This window comes from Hemiscyllium ocellatum, chromosome 14 (genome assembly GCF_020745735.1).
Source record: "Hemiscyllium ocellatum isolate sHemOce1 chromosome 14, sHemOce1.pat.X.cur, whole genome shotgun sequence".
In the NCBI taxonomy this organism is placed as follows: Eukaryota; Metazoa; Chordata; class Chondrichthyes; order Orectolobiformes; family Hemiscylliidae; genus Hemiscyllium; species Hemiscyllium ocellatum.
Genome location: NC_083414.1, coordinates 71,392,891 through 71,408,111, shown reverse-complemented (window position 1 = coordinate 71,408,111; position 15,221 = coordinate 71,392,891). Strand labels below are relative to the sequence as shown.

At 43.8% G+C, this 15,221-nt stretch overlaps 1 protein-coding gene across 1 annotated transcript in view; it reads left to right on the top strand.

Moving 5' to 3' along the window:
- Positions 1–515: 515 nt before the first annotated feature.
- The window catches only part of ip6k1 (inositol hexakisphosphate kinase 1), a 72,244-nt gene continuing 57,538 nt past the window's right edge, over positions 516–15,221 (top strand). Inside the window, exon 1 of the mRNA XM_060835786.1 lies at positions 516–650. The gene's annotated coding sequence lies outside the window, so the exon portion shown is untranslated. The remainder of the gene's footprint in view (positions 651–15,221) is intronic.

The following is a 15,221-nucleotide window of genomic DNA, read 5'->3' as shown; positions in this document are numbered from 1 at the left end:
TGTACAGGACCTGAATGGGTTGAATGACTGGGCTTCAGGAAAGTGTCAGTGACTTGTGTCTGGGTCTCTATTCCACAAACAGCTGCTACTCTTATGTTATGCATATTGATGAGCGTGATGGCGTCAGCGACGCCGTGTACCTACTGGCGAGCGTGGTGATGTCATGGTGCCTGCAAAAATTGATAAGTGTGATGACATCGACGGCGGCGTGCGCATATTGATGAACATGATGATGTCAGGGGCGGCGTGTGCATATTGATGACCGTGATGATGTCAGGGGCGGCGAGCGCATATTGATGACCGTGATGATGTCAGGGGCGGCGAGCGCATATTGATGAGCGTGATGATGTCAGGGGCGGCGAGCGCATATTGATGAACGTGATGATGTCAGGGGCGGCGAGCGCATATTGATGAGCGTGATGATGTCAGGGGCGGCGAGCGCATATTGATGAGCGTGATGATGTCAGGGGCGGCGTATGCATATTGATGAGCGTGATGAGGTGGCCGCCCGTCCGCCTGCCGCCATCTTGCTTGTTTGTGTCCGGTTTCCAGGCGGTTGGGAGCGAACCGCTCCGTTACTTGGCGACGGACCGAGCGGCCGAGAGAGTGAGTGAGGCCCGGGGACAGGGGCCGCTGGCCAGCCCAGACAGGTGAGTACAGGACGGGGCGGTCTCGCTGAGACACCGGGGGACAGGTAGCTCCTGGTGCAGGAGCCGGGCTTCCGTGAGGGCTGGAGGGGGCCGGGCCAGGCCGATCCGGAGTGACAGCAGCCGGGGAGCGGGCAGAGGCCGGGCAGGCATCATCGGAGCAGCTCGACACCGGGTCACCCAGCCACCTCCCTCCCCTCTCCACCCCACACCAGGTCACCCCCCGGTACCAGATCACCAACTCACTCCGGTATCGGATCACTTTGTCAGCCTCCACCGCAGCCAGATCACCTGAGACCAGATCACCATCTCAGTCCCCGATCGCCAGGTCAGGTCACCCCCCACTCCCCCCTCACTCCCCCCTCACTCCCCCTCCCCCCCTCCCTCCCCCCCCCCCCCCTCCCCCTCACCCCCACCCCCCCCCCCCCCCCCCCCCCCCCCCCCCCCCCCCACCCCCCCTCCCCCCCCACCCCCCCCCACTCCCCCTCCCCCCCCCTCCTCCCTCCCTCCCCCCTCCCTCCCCCCTCCTCCCTCCCTCCCCCCCCCCTCCTCCCTCCCTCCCTCCCCCCTCCTCCCTCCCTCCCCCCTCACTCCCCACTCCCCCCTCACTCCCCCCTCCCCTCACTCCCCCCTCACTCCCCCCTCACTCCCCCCTCACTCCCCCCTCCCCCCTCACTCCCCACTCCCCCCTCACTCCCCACTCCCCCCCCACACTCTTCGCCCCCCCCACTCCCCCTCCCACTCCTCACTCCCCCCCCACTCCTCACTCCCCCCACTTCCCCCCCCCCACTCCCCCCCCCCCCCACTCCCCTCCCCCACTCCCCCCACTCAAACAACCTAGATCACCTCGGCCCAGTCACCAGATCACCTCCCATTAACACCAGCTCTCCTCATCCCAAAACCCCAACTACCCCTGCTCTGACACTTCAGTCCCTACAGACCATGAGATAAAGGAGCAGAATTAGGCCATTCATCCCATCGAGCCTGCTCTGCCATTCGATCTGGCTGATGTGTCCTTGATCCTTTTATAAATTCCCCACAGTTTTCTGGCTGGATAAATTCCTCCTTATTGCAGTCCTAAAGAGTTATCCCTCAATTCTGAGGCAGTACCCTCTCGAACTACTCTCTGCTGTTAGTCCCTCTTCGTGCAGGTGTCTCAGTATTCTCTAAGTTTCAATCAGATCACCACCTCAACCTTCTGAACTCCGTTGAGTGCAGATCCAAAGTCCTCAACAGTTTCTTATGTGGCAAGCCCTTTTTTCTTGTGAACTTCCTCTGGATCCCTTCCAACACCAGCATAGATGTTTCTAGATACAGGGCTCAAAACTGCTCACAACATTCCAGATGCAGTCTGATCATAACCTTACACAGTTCGAGCAGTACAGCTCAGCTATTGTATTCTAGCCCCCTCGAAATATTTACCACATTGCAATTGAAACCTAACTGGCAACTGAACCTGCATCTGAACCTTAAGAGAATACTGAAGTATGATTGTCAATTTCCTTTGTGCTTCAAATTTCCACAACCTTTACTTATTTAGAAAACTCTGTACGCCTCTATTATTCTTACCAGAGTGCGTAAACACTCACTTTACCATGTTGTATTCCATCTGCCGCTTCCTTGCCCACTCTCCTAGCCTGTCCAAGTGATTCTTCAGCTTCCTCAACACTACGTATTCCTCCACATATCCTTGTGTCATCTGGAAGCTTAGTAACAATGCCGTCAGTTCCTTCATCCAGATTTTCAGTGTATAATGCGAATAGTTGTCCCACTTGTCCACTCGTCAACGGCTGCAATCCCTATTGTCTGCCAGTCAGCCAATCCTCTATCCATGCCAAAAACTTTACCCTGATATTGTGAGCGCATATTTTGTCCAGTTGGAAATCCAAATTGATCACACCCGTGGCTCGCCTCTGATTAATTTGCTCATTAACTCCGCAAACATTTCTAACAGACGTGACCTCCCCTTCACAAAGCAGTGCCAACACCACCCTATTTAACCATATATTTCCGAGTACTCTTCAATTTGGTCCTTTAATAATGGATTCTAAAATCTTCCCAACGACCAAGGTCAGGCTAACCAGCCTACAGTATTCTGTCTTCTGTCTCTCTCCCTTCTTAAACAGGGATTTGACACTAGTCACTTTTCTGTCCTCTAAGACTCTCTTATTTCAATGGTTCCTGAAAGATAACCAGCAATGCCTCGATAACCTCCTCATCTATCTCCTTAATAACTCTGGAGCATAGTTCTTCCAGTCTGGATGATTTATCCACCTTCAGACCTTTCAGCTTCCCTGCCAGCACCTTCTCCTTAGTCATAGAGTCAAAGAGATGTACAGCATGGAAACAGATGGCCTCTACCTCTGCCCCCTGACTCCCTTGAAGATCTGGTGTATTGCACAGTCAAAACTGACAGAAAGTAGTGATATAGTTCCTCTGGCATTTCTTTGTTCTGCATTACTACACTCCATCCTCATTTTCCTGTGGTCCAATGTCCACTCTTGCCTCTTTCTTACATTTTATATATCTTGCAACCTTTTATACTACGAGCTAGCTTATTCTCGTATTTTATCTTTTCTCGCCTTTTTGCTTTTTTAGCTATCCTCACCGGAATTTGCAGAATTTCCTGTCCCTTGACAGCAGACCAGACCACCTACTGGAACCAGATTACCAACTCCATCAAAAATTCCCCTCACACAAGATCGCCTCCCCAACAGCAAATTTCCATGTGATATCTCTTCTACTGGATCACTTCACTCTAACACCAAATCACCTGCTGAAAAATATCCCCAACACCAAATCACCTCCCCAAGAACTACCACCAACACCAATTTACCTACCTGAAAATCACCCTTAACACTAGATTACATCCTTGAGGAATCCACCAGAGCTGCTTACACATCCAGATTTCCCTTAACACATCTCAATCACCCTCCCCAAGCCCCACTCAAACCCCAGATCTTCCCTGCCCCCACATCTCTCCCTCTTTCCCACTCTTCTAAATCCCCTGCAGCATTCACCAACTCTGCCACAGACTACACTAACACAGCCCCATCACATCTACAGCCCCATCACACCCCATAATACCCAAACTGAAGACTTGAGCTCCATAGCTAGCCATTAGAGCTGCTTTTGACTGAGTGTGTCATAATTGGGATCAATAGGAAACAGGGAAAGTTTCCTGTCTCAGGAGTCATTCCGAGGAGAAAGGAAGATGGTCGTGGTTGTTGGAGGTTCAGTCATCTCAGCTCCAAGAACTCACTGCAATTGTTCCTTTGGGTAGTGTTTTCAGCCCAACCGTCTTGAGCTGTTTCCTCATCAGAAGGGAAGATGTTTATGATAAGTACACAGAGTTCTCAATGGGAGTGGCCCCAACTTGCTTGCAGCAAAACCTAAAGAATATGGAGGTCTGGGCTAATATGTAGCAAGTCAAATTTTCACCACCCCACAACAATGTCAGCAGAAGCTGAGTGGGGATGAATTTCAGGTTGAAACATCCTAAAGAAGAGTGAATCTAACCATTGTCTCTCGATATTCAGTAGCATTATCTTTACTGAATTCCCCCTATTTAACTCTATGGAACAAAGCAGCCACACAATTAATCCACTCCATCGACCATTTTTAACCTTCACTTTCTCAACCTGAATAGTGCTTAACATCTGCAAGATGCATTGCAGAAATTCACCAAGACTCCTTCACCAGCATCTTCAAACTTGAAACTTGTACCATCCAGCAGGACAAGCGCAGCAGATGCATGGGAGCACCACCACCCATTCCTTCATTGTTGTTGGGTCAAAGTCCTGGAACTCTCTTCCTAGCGGCATTTTGGGTGCCCTTATACCACGTAGACTGCAGCAATTCAATAAAGTGTTCTACCGCCATCTTCTCCAGGACAATGTGTGATAAATGGGCACTGGAGCCTGAACCTCATCCACAACACCTGCTGACATTGAGTCATAGAGATCTACAGCACAGATAAAGGCCCTTTGGCTCATCATGTTTGTGCCAGTCAAAAGCAAGTATCTTCTCTATTCTAATCTGACCTCCTTGATACCATTCTTCCTACAACAAGCCAGCCCATTCTCTCGCTCTCACAACACCCACCTCATGTCGCTTTCCTTCCCACAGCCATTTTGTATTGCTGACCTGTCTGAATAATCGCAGTAACTTTCTATTCAAGAAAGTTTGTGTTAGTTCAGATTTTGTTCCAGCTCACACATGATTCCATAGTATCATGACAGGCTTGTCACAAAAACTTCACCAAAATAATAATAATATTAATTAATAGCTTTGCAAGTCTGTCCACATTACTTTATTAGGTTGGGATCTGGTCAGCATGGAAGAGTTGGACTGAAGGGTCAGTTTCCTGAGGTGCCGGTGTTGGACTGGGGTGTACAAAGTTAAAAACCACACAACTATTTATAGACCAACAGAATGACCATGTTCTAAAAGATAAGAGACTTAACATACAATCCAGGTCTTTTTCAGTATATAATTACAGTTACATCAAACTGTAAACTTTTGCTATAAATTTTGTGTCTTACGATCTTATACTCTACAACCACCTGAAGAAGGAGCAGCGCTCCGAAAGCTAATGCTTCCAAATAAACCTGTTGGGACTGTAACTAGGTGTTGTGTGATTTTTCACATTGCTTTAATTTGAATTATACCTGTTTATTCAGTCTCCAACCTGATTGGATGTGATGTCGCAGTTCTTTGTGGGTTAAAATTTAGCATCACTCTGTGACAACAAAGTTTTCACCTGAATTGAGTTAAAAGGTTGAACGAGGATTCATGTACCTGATTAGCGATATTAGATGATTAGAAATTACAGTCGTTTTCCTAGTGCCAGTTGTGCCAACCTTCAAGATCAAGCTGCATGTCTGGGTGACACCCTCTTCACTACCTCAGGATATCCCAATGCATTTCTACCTCACTGGTGTCTTTGTATTTCCCAACAGTGATAATATTTATAATGTGTACACAACATGGTCCAACAACCAAAAATTAAATAATGAACAAGTAATTTAGTGATATTGGTTGATAAATAAATGAGAAGTACACCGTTCCTGTTTATTGATTAGCGTTGTGGCAGATTCTGACTTCAGTTTACCTTTTCATACAAAAGACGGCACTTTCAACAAGTATCTCTGTTTCATTCTGCACTGAAGTCTGAAGCTAGATTCTGTGGTGAAATCTAAATGGGTTTGAAAAATATAAACTGCAGACTGACAGCGAGATGATATTGCCATTGCTGAGCGACAGGTTAGAATTAGAAGCAAGGACCTCAACTGATTCGTTTTACTACAAATGAAAGGCAACAGATTAACTCCAATGCTGAGGATGTAACACAACAGGCGAGTGCTGGACTATTCCAGACAGAGTAGATAAGGAGTGGATGGTCACTGAGAAGTTCCAGTTGTGTTTATTTTAAAGCAACTAAATTTGTAGAGAGGGGGAAGAAAGTGCAGTGGATTTAAAGGCTATTTGTATCAGTTACATATGGAGCAATGAGCACAATTTACTAGTTTTCTAATCCCTCTGCAGCTGGTTTTGTCTCTCCAGGTCTTGTCATATGAGGTGACCATTTTGAAAATTTGAAATATACTGCGGTTTGGGGACCCTGCCTTGGATTTTTACTTCCTGAAATAATAAAATCACTGAGAACATACACTAATACAGCTCTTGGAGTCCAAGTGTTTATTCAATAGAAGTAGCAGAATCTTTAATCACACCTGTTTTGGACCTGTTTGCGTGTTTGGACCGTCCAGTATGTTGTTCAATATCTGGTCTTGATGTATAGTCTTTGACAGTGAGTATCAAGTGGTCTTTTTAACTGTGGAGAGACCTCCTGGCCAAAACCAATTGCGTCTGCACTGAGCTTTCCATCCAACCTTGCTTTGTGGCAAAGGTAACTAGATAACAACAGAGATCCTGCCTAATGTTTTACATCTAAGCCGAGTTGTGCTTTGCTCTGTGTTGCATAGCTGAGATCAAGTTCAGTTTCTAAGGCTGAAGAGGTAACAGGACAACTGTTTGCTCCCAGCAAAAAAAATAATAATGGAAATTTGAGAAATTGTATGTCACCTAGTGTGAAGGCAAAATGGTTTGAATTCTGCCCCACTCAGGAAATGCCAAGCAATTCACCATTATTTCTCACAATGCATGACAATTTGTACTGATTTTGTGTCAATGCCACATCATATTAATGTAAAAGTGGCAATGTAACTAAAGAGGTAAAAGACATGTGCATTTTTTATTCATCAATGGGATGTGGACATTGTTGGCTGGACTAGCATTTATTGCATGTCTCTAGTTGAGCTTGAGGTGGTGAGTTGCCTTCTTGAACCAGTGCAATGTGTGTGCTGTAGATCGACACCATAAGCTGTTAGGAAGGAGTTCCAGGTGAAATGTACTGCACTTCAGCACCTGCCGTGGTGTCAGTGTTTTAAATGAAATAAATTAGATTTCTATATGTACTTTTCATCTACCACTTGTTTTCTTTTAAAAACAACTTCACTCTTATTTACTGTCCTTTAAGATCAGCTGTTGACTTCCCTGAAGTTAATTTTGCTCCTGTCTTTCCCACTCTGACTTCACTTGCAGTTGAATTTTTCTGGAGTTTACAATAACAATTTCTTTAGTCAGTTGTTTAATGTGCATTATAGGAGAGATGTACTTGCAGTACAGAGATTTACTAGAATGTTGCCTGAACTGGAAAGTTTTAATTATGAAGAGAGATTGGACAGAGTGGCGTTATTTTCTTTGGAACTGAGGAGATTTGGGGCGGGCGGCATGTAATTGAAATGTATACGGTCATGAGTGGCATAGATGGGGTAAACAGGAAGAAACCTTTCCCTTGATGAAGGGATCAATGTCAATAAAGTGTGGCACTGGAAAAAAGCATTGTAGGGCAAGCAGCATCTGAGGAGCAGGGAGTCGACGTTTCGGACATAACCCTTCCTCACTGATCAGTGACCAGAGTGTAAATTTATGGTTAGAAGCAAAGGTTTAATGGGGGTGTGAGGCAAAATATTTTATTCTTTAGTATCATGGGAATCTGGAACTCAATGTTTGTAAGGGTGGAAGAGGCTGAAACCCTCATAACATTGAAGAAGTATTTGCGATGCCAAAGGATACAAGACTATGGACCACATGCTGGAAAATGGGGCTAGAATAATTAGGTGGTTATTTTTGATCAGCAGATTCAATAGCCAAATGGCCTTTATCTCTGTTGTTGATCTCTAAATTTATATTTATTTAATGTGACTTGCTGATTCTTCCGGGTACCTTGTGTTTTTTCCCCTGCTGCTTCACATTCTCAATTGATTCTTTTGTTTTCAGTTCCCTGATAGGTGCTGAAGCCATCTATGCAGTACCACTTGCTGGGAAGTTGCATATACTACTACTTGACAGAAATAAGCATTTTGTTTAAACAAAACACTTGTTTTAAAAGCTGTAGGATTTTAGGTGGCTGCGGTGATGAAGATTTCAGATTTAGATTGGACAGTTTGCCAAAGGAGAAGGCTTTTATTTTGCATCTGCAGGTGGCAGACCATATTCCTTATTTGCAGAGATGTTGGAGTAGTATTAATGTATTGAATTAGTAATCTCAGGGCCCAAGATAATTTCCTGAAGCAAGTGTTCAAATCTCTCTATGGTAACTGGATTTTAAAACTAGTTAATATGTCTAAATATAAAGTTTATTTCTGTCATTGTGACATTGACAAATATTAACAGTTCAGAGTAAAAATTCATCTGGTTCACTAATGCACTTTATTATGAAAGAAAAGCTACAATACTTGTCTGGCCTACATGTGATCCACAGCAATGTGATTAACTCTAGGCTGCTGTCTGAAATGACTAGATAAGCCAGTTCAAGTGCAATTTAGGATGGGCACAAAATGCTGACCTTGCCAATGACACCTATACTCAATTCCCTACTAAGCCAACATAGTGAATAGAAGTTAGCCCATGGGCGCGCACAAAGTAGAGCTGAGCTGGCACCATTGCAAGGTTCACTGCCCTAGTGTAGGTTGACACATCCCAATTGAACCTTGGTGAGTGTTGAAGCTGATATAATCGACTAAGCAGTCACAACATTTCTGCCATTTGTTTTATGTAAATATTGTTTTTCATTCTGATGAATGTGATCGCATTATTGACTGTTGTCCTCAATAGTTCCATGAGGGAGTTGTAATGGAATATTCCTGAAGTGCAGAGGAGCTTCTCACAGTTTATTTGCAATTGGATCTGTGTGTCGACGCTGTCATCAATCAGTGGCTGCACAAGATATCGTTTATACAGCGCCACATTGTTGAGCAGTCATGTGTTTGTGATATATCCTTTCCACAGCTGCATTTGTCTTTCTTGTTCCTTCTGTATGGTTTTGAGTTAGTTTGTTTTTCTCCCCTCCCTCAGAGTTTCTCTCCAGCATATGGGCTCGGACCCCTACCAAATAAGATCTGTTGTTCACTGATGCATTGTTACGCTGGCCTTTTTGTATTCCTGACCAAGATAACTGAACATGAAGGTGAAAGGAGTAGAAGGATATGTTGTAAGTAGGGAGCAAAGAAGTGATTGTTGAGCATAGATGGGAGAATGCCTTGCTTCTGAGGTGAAGATTTCTGTGTAAAAGCTATTTTGTTCTGGGGAGCCTGTCTCATCCAAGTGCACTTCAGTCTTTGCCCAATTTCTGCTTGGAGTACTGGTCATTGAATGGAAAGAGGATTAGCTGACTTTCTGTTTCACTCCTTTCCTCTTCCCAGTTGCTTACAACTGTTAGAGTTCCTGGGGCCCCATTCCAAACTCCACTATCATCTTATCAACCAAAGGTAGAGAGGTATTAATAGAGGTGTTAATAGAAGTTGTACTTTTTTTTGTTTGTTTAGAAAGAAAGCGCATTGAAATATTTTTGATTCCATTATGCGGTCTTTGTTTTTAAGCAGTATCGGTTGCGAGAAGCCCCATGTTACAGCTGTTGGCCGAATGAAAAATGTACCAACGAAGCCAAGCAAAACATATCAATTGAAAAACACAAATTGTTGGAAAAGCTCAGCAGGTCTGGTAGCGCCTGGGGAGAGAAATCAGAGTTTTTGTTGTGAGTCGAATGACCCTTCCCCAGAAAACCTCTTTCAATTTTTAAAGCATATTTCATTCTGTGACATTGAATTGATTAAAGACTACTTCCTCTGGTTGAGGTTTTCATCTTACAAATGAGCATTATGGATAGTGTGTTTAACCATGTTTAAGGAGGGCAATATTCAAAACTGGGCTTCATTTATTGTTACTGCATACTGTGGTCATACTAGCCTGCATGGTGTTTTTTTTTTGCAAGTTAGTTTTTTATAACTGTTTTTCCTCTTATGCTTGCTGCTTCTTTTCAAAGTACAAAGAGAACAAAGAAAAATACAGCACGAGAACAGGCCCTTCGGCCCTCCAAGCCTGCATCAATCCAGATCCTCTATCTAAAAATTTGTCGCCTATTTTCCAAGGATCTGTGTCCCTTTGCTCCCTGCCCATTCATGCATCTGTCTAGATACATCTTACATGACGCTATTGTGCCCATCTCTACCACCTCCACTGATAACAAGTTCCAGGCACGCACCACCCTATGTGTACTTTCCACGCATATCTTCCTTAAACCTTTCCTCTCTCACTTTGAACTTGTGACTCCGAGTAATTGAGTCCCCCACTCTGAGGGAAATAGTTTATTGCTATCCAACCTGTCTATGCCTCTCATGTTTTTGTATACCTCAATCAGATCCCCCCTCAACCTCCGTCTTTCTAATGAAAATAATCCTAATCTATTCAACCTGTCTTCATAGCTAGCACGCCTCCATACTGACAACATCTTGGTGAACCTCCTCTGCACCCTCTCCAAACCATCCACGTCCTTTTGGTAATGTGCGGATCAGAACTATACGCAGTATTCCAAGTGTACCAGAACCAGAGTCTTACACAACAGTACCATGACCTGCCAACTCTTGTATTCAATACCCCATCCGATGAAGGAAAGCATACCGTATGCCGCCTTGACTGCTATTGACCTCCATTGCCACCTTCTGGCAACAATGGACTAGAACACCAAAATCTCTCTGGGTGCATTATTTTCCCCAGGACTTTTCCATTTCCTGTAAGTTCGCTCTTGAATTAGATCTTCCAAAATGCATCACCTCCCATTTGCCCAGATTGAACTCCATCTGACATTTCTCCGCCCCCCCCCCCGCCCCCAACCCTCCAATCTATATAATCTGCTGTATTCTCTGACAGTTCCCTTCACTATCTGCTAGTCCACTAATCTTAGTGTCATCTTCAAGCTTGCTAATCCGACCACTCATACCTTCCTCCAGATCATTTATGGATATCGCAAACAATAGTGGTCCCAGCACTGATCCCTGTGAAACACCACTGGTCACAGGTCTCCATTTTGAGAAACTCCCTTCCACCACTACTCTGTCTCCTGTTGCCCAGCCATTTCTTTATCCATCTAGCTAGTATACCATGGACCCCATGCGACTTCACTTTCTCAATCAGTCTCCCATTGGGAAGTGTCTAAATTCCATCTTGTAAAATGTAGCAACTTTCTGTTGTGTGATTGTTTCTGGACTCCTTTGAGCATTTTTTAAATTTGTTCATGCAAGGTGGACAATGGAGGCTGGGTCATACTTTTTTGCCCATCCATAATTATTCTTGGGAAAGTGATAGTGAGTTGTCTTCTGGAACCATTGCAATCTCTGGTAGGTACTTCCACATGCTGTTAGGGAGTATTTCCAGGATTTTGTTCCAGCAACACTGAAGCAATAGTAGAACATTTTCATGTCAGGATGGCATCTGACTTGGATGGGACTTGCACTTGATGTTTGCATGCACCTCCCTCCTGGTGGCAGAGATTGCAGGTTTGGAAGTGCTGTTGAATGAGTCCTGAGTTAGTTATTGTAGTGCACCTTGTAGATGGTGCACACTGTTAATGTTGTGGTTTGGTATGGTGGTGGAAGGAGTGAATGTTGAAAGTGGTGGATGGGGTACCGATCAAGTGTGCTGCTTTGTTGTACTTAAGTGTTGTTGGATCTGCACACATCCAGATAGGTGGCATGTACAGATTATCCGAAGGACACCAGCGGGGGGAGTATTTCGTTCAGTTTATCAAATCCTGGATAATCAAATGTCAGATAACATAGTTTAGCTAAATATCTGGACCTTGCGATCATGCCGCATAATCCGATATTTGATCATTGAGATTCCTCTGTGTTCCATCAAACTGCTGACTTGTCCTTTGTAATTGTTTGATAGGTTTCAAGAAGCTTGGAGTCCAGTTACTCACCTTGGAGCATTTGCAGCCTGTGAATTGCTCTTGTAGGTACAATATTTGTTGCTGGTTAATGGTAACTCCCAAGATGATGGCAGTAGAGGGTTGAGTGATCATAATGCCATTGAATGTCATGGGGAGATGGTTTGATTCTCTCGTTGGAAATGTGGTCATTGCCTCGCACTTGTGTGATGCAAATGTTAATTTACAGTTGTCAACCTAAGATTGAATATTATGCAAGTTTGCTGCATTTGTACATGGACTGCTTCAGTGTCTGAAGAGTGGCAGATAGTTCTGAACATTGTGCAATCATTAGCCAATGTCCCACTAGTGTCATTAGGATGGCTGCTTTTATTTCTCCTATGTTATGGCAATGACTACATTTCAAACAGTAAGAGTTTGGAACATGATGAGATCATGAAAGGCATGATATAAATGCAAGTTATATGTTCTTTTTAAATGTGTATTTGATCTTAAACCCAGGCTATCAGTTATCAGAATGTTTATCTAGAATGCAGTATGGCCCTAATGCATACTTTGATTGCCAAGTGGGCCCATGCATGTGTGTACATGGGCTGTGACAGGCAGCAGAAGCGTCTTGGAGTGAAGAAGAAACAAGCATAGAAGCAGCCCTGACCTCTGGTTTGACCTCCCAGCTCCGGAAAGTGTGAAAGAGCAGTCGTAGGGAGAAAACACTGGGAAAAGGAAAGGCGATTCAAAATTAGGCTTCTTTTGGAGCACTTCGATCTTAGCACTGCATGATCCAAATAAAACACTAAAGGAAAGATAACATTTTTTAGGGAGAGGAGGAACCCTTTGTGTTGTGATGCATATTCTGACAATTTTAATTCCCAGTGAGAAATGGCAGAGTGATTATTTTGGGCCTGTCCAAGTCCTGGATATCTCACAATTTACGGCTGAGACTATTTCCTCAATGTCTGGTAGCAGCATTTTTTGAGACTGGGTGCTACTTTTGGTCACTTCAGGATGACATTGAGTTCCTCTCTGTCCACATGCAGTTTGCATCAACTTGAGGTGGAGTTTGCAGCACACAGAGCCATTGATATGGTTATGTTGATGCTGAGTGTGAGACAGTTGGGTTAGTATTCCACAGTTGAGTTGTAGGGCTACGTTCCTCTCACCAAGTTCCATGTTTAAAATTCAGCTTCCAACTTTTGGCAATCACCTAGCAGCAACTGGTTTCATGAGAACCATTGAGGAAAGGGAGAAAGTCAGCAGTTGTAGAAAAGATTTAACATGCAAAGTGCTTAATCTGCAGCAACTGGTTTATCACAGTAATAAAGCCTCTTAGCTAGGTCACCTTTGAGATCTTTCAACCCATGCTGCTGATTCAGTAAACTGCCTTTTCCTGATCTGATTTACTTGTTTGTTTTCACGCGCTAGATTAGGGAGGGCGGCTGCTTTGTGATGTTAATAATTGACGTGTCGTTGTTGTAGGAAAGGAATTCATGCTCGCTCCATGTGCACACTTGTTCTCAGATGCTTGATAGAAGAGTGTGAGAATTAGTCTGCAATTGACAGATCTGCCAACAGCTTCTCTATCTGAATGAGCAAGATCGAGTGTGGCTATAAGTGAAGGGAAGTTATTTGTAAAAGCATATTAAACAAACAAAATTTCTAGCAAGTCTCAGCCTGTTTTGTATGTAATTGTTTGGAGTTTGTTTGGACTTATAAAGTTTCGGTAGAGATTTTTGACAGCTTATTGGATTTGAATTAGATTTTATTGTCATGTGTACTCAAGTATAGGGATACAGGAGTACAGTGAAAAGTGCACAACGTTGCCATTCCCAGAGCCGCCTTAGATACAAAGCCATCTAGGTACAAAATCTTAGGTACAAAGTGGAAAAATAAGGAAGTATAGTTAAAAGTTCAACACCGCAGTCCTTAAGTGCTTAGCCATGCTGGTTGATTACCAATGCTTGGTGCCACCACAGATGCTGAGACACATCGGGCTGCCAGTTCTCACCGCCGCCACAGTTGCCAAGGGACTGCTATCTCAGCTGCGCTGGGCTCGCTCTCCCTCCCCCACATCGGGCTTGCTTGCCCTCCCCCGTACCAGGCTTGCTCTTTCGACAGAGGATAAGTTGATTAAAGTAAGAAATAAAAGTAAAAATGGACAGAGTGGGTGAGCTCCAGGCAGGAGCTGCATCCCGCTTAGGCATAGTGCTGTTCTCTTTGTGTATGGGTTTTCTGTACACTCATCAGATCTTCTAACACTTAAGTGGACATTGCCCTTATAAATATAATCACTGCTAGTACAGAATTTGGTTTGGAGACACATGAGAACTGTACATTCTTTGGTGTCTTGATGTATCTGTTTCCGGGTTTCAAAGTTTGAAATCACCACATTTTTCTGCTTTTCCTGGGCTGCATGGTTTATTGCAAGTTGTTATGCAGAGCTACTTGTAATTTTGTTTTCGTGTTGAAAATTTTCAAAAATTACATTATTTTCAATGGAATCAGCTGTTTTGCACACAGCTGTAAATCAAGTTAGTTTTAATTCTAGTACTGAGGTGCACTCACCAGACCGTGGTTTTGAAAGGGATGACTGAAAAAAGAAATAACTTGGGGCTTATATCCATGCACAAAAGTGCATAATAATTGGTGAAATACCTCTTTAAAATATGGTTATTGCTGGAATATAGGATATAGTATTGACCAGGAAAGCTTCCCACTCCTGAAATAGTGTCATAAGATGTTTTGAATTCACCTGAGTGAGTAGAGGGAATTCGGATAAGCATCTCATCTCGTAGATGGCACTTCCCACAGCACTGCTGCAGCGCTGTGTCAAGCCAATTATATGCTTGAGCACACATTCTGACTTGGAGAGAGTGCAACCAATTTAGCTGATATCTATTAACTGGTAAATGCCTTCTGCTAATGGAGACTGTAGTATTTTGACAGGACTGACCCTCACACTTGTAGAAAACACTTAGGGAATTTAAGTGTGTAAATTTAGTTATCGAGTTTGATGGATGATCCCTTTTGAGAGAGCATCTGAATCTGGAAACAACTTCCTGTCTCAGGTATAATGGAACTATGTGGTTTAATGAATTATATATCTCCACATTTGGCTTTAAGAGTAATCTTCACTTCTCAAACCCCCCTCGTATCTAAGTCTTCCATATCTTTTAAAATTGCAAGAATAATGTTGTGATTTGATTTGTCATAAGATCTCTTCCAATAAATCTCGTGGCTCTCAATGTAGTGAATTCAGAATTTTTAAAATGTGAGAGACCATATCT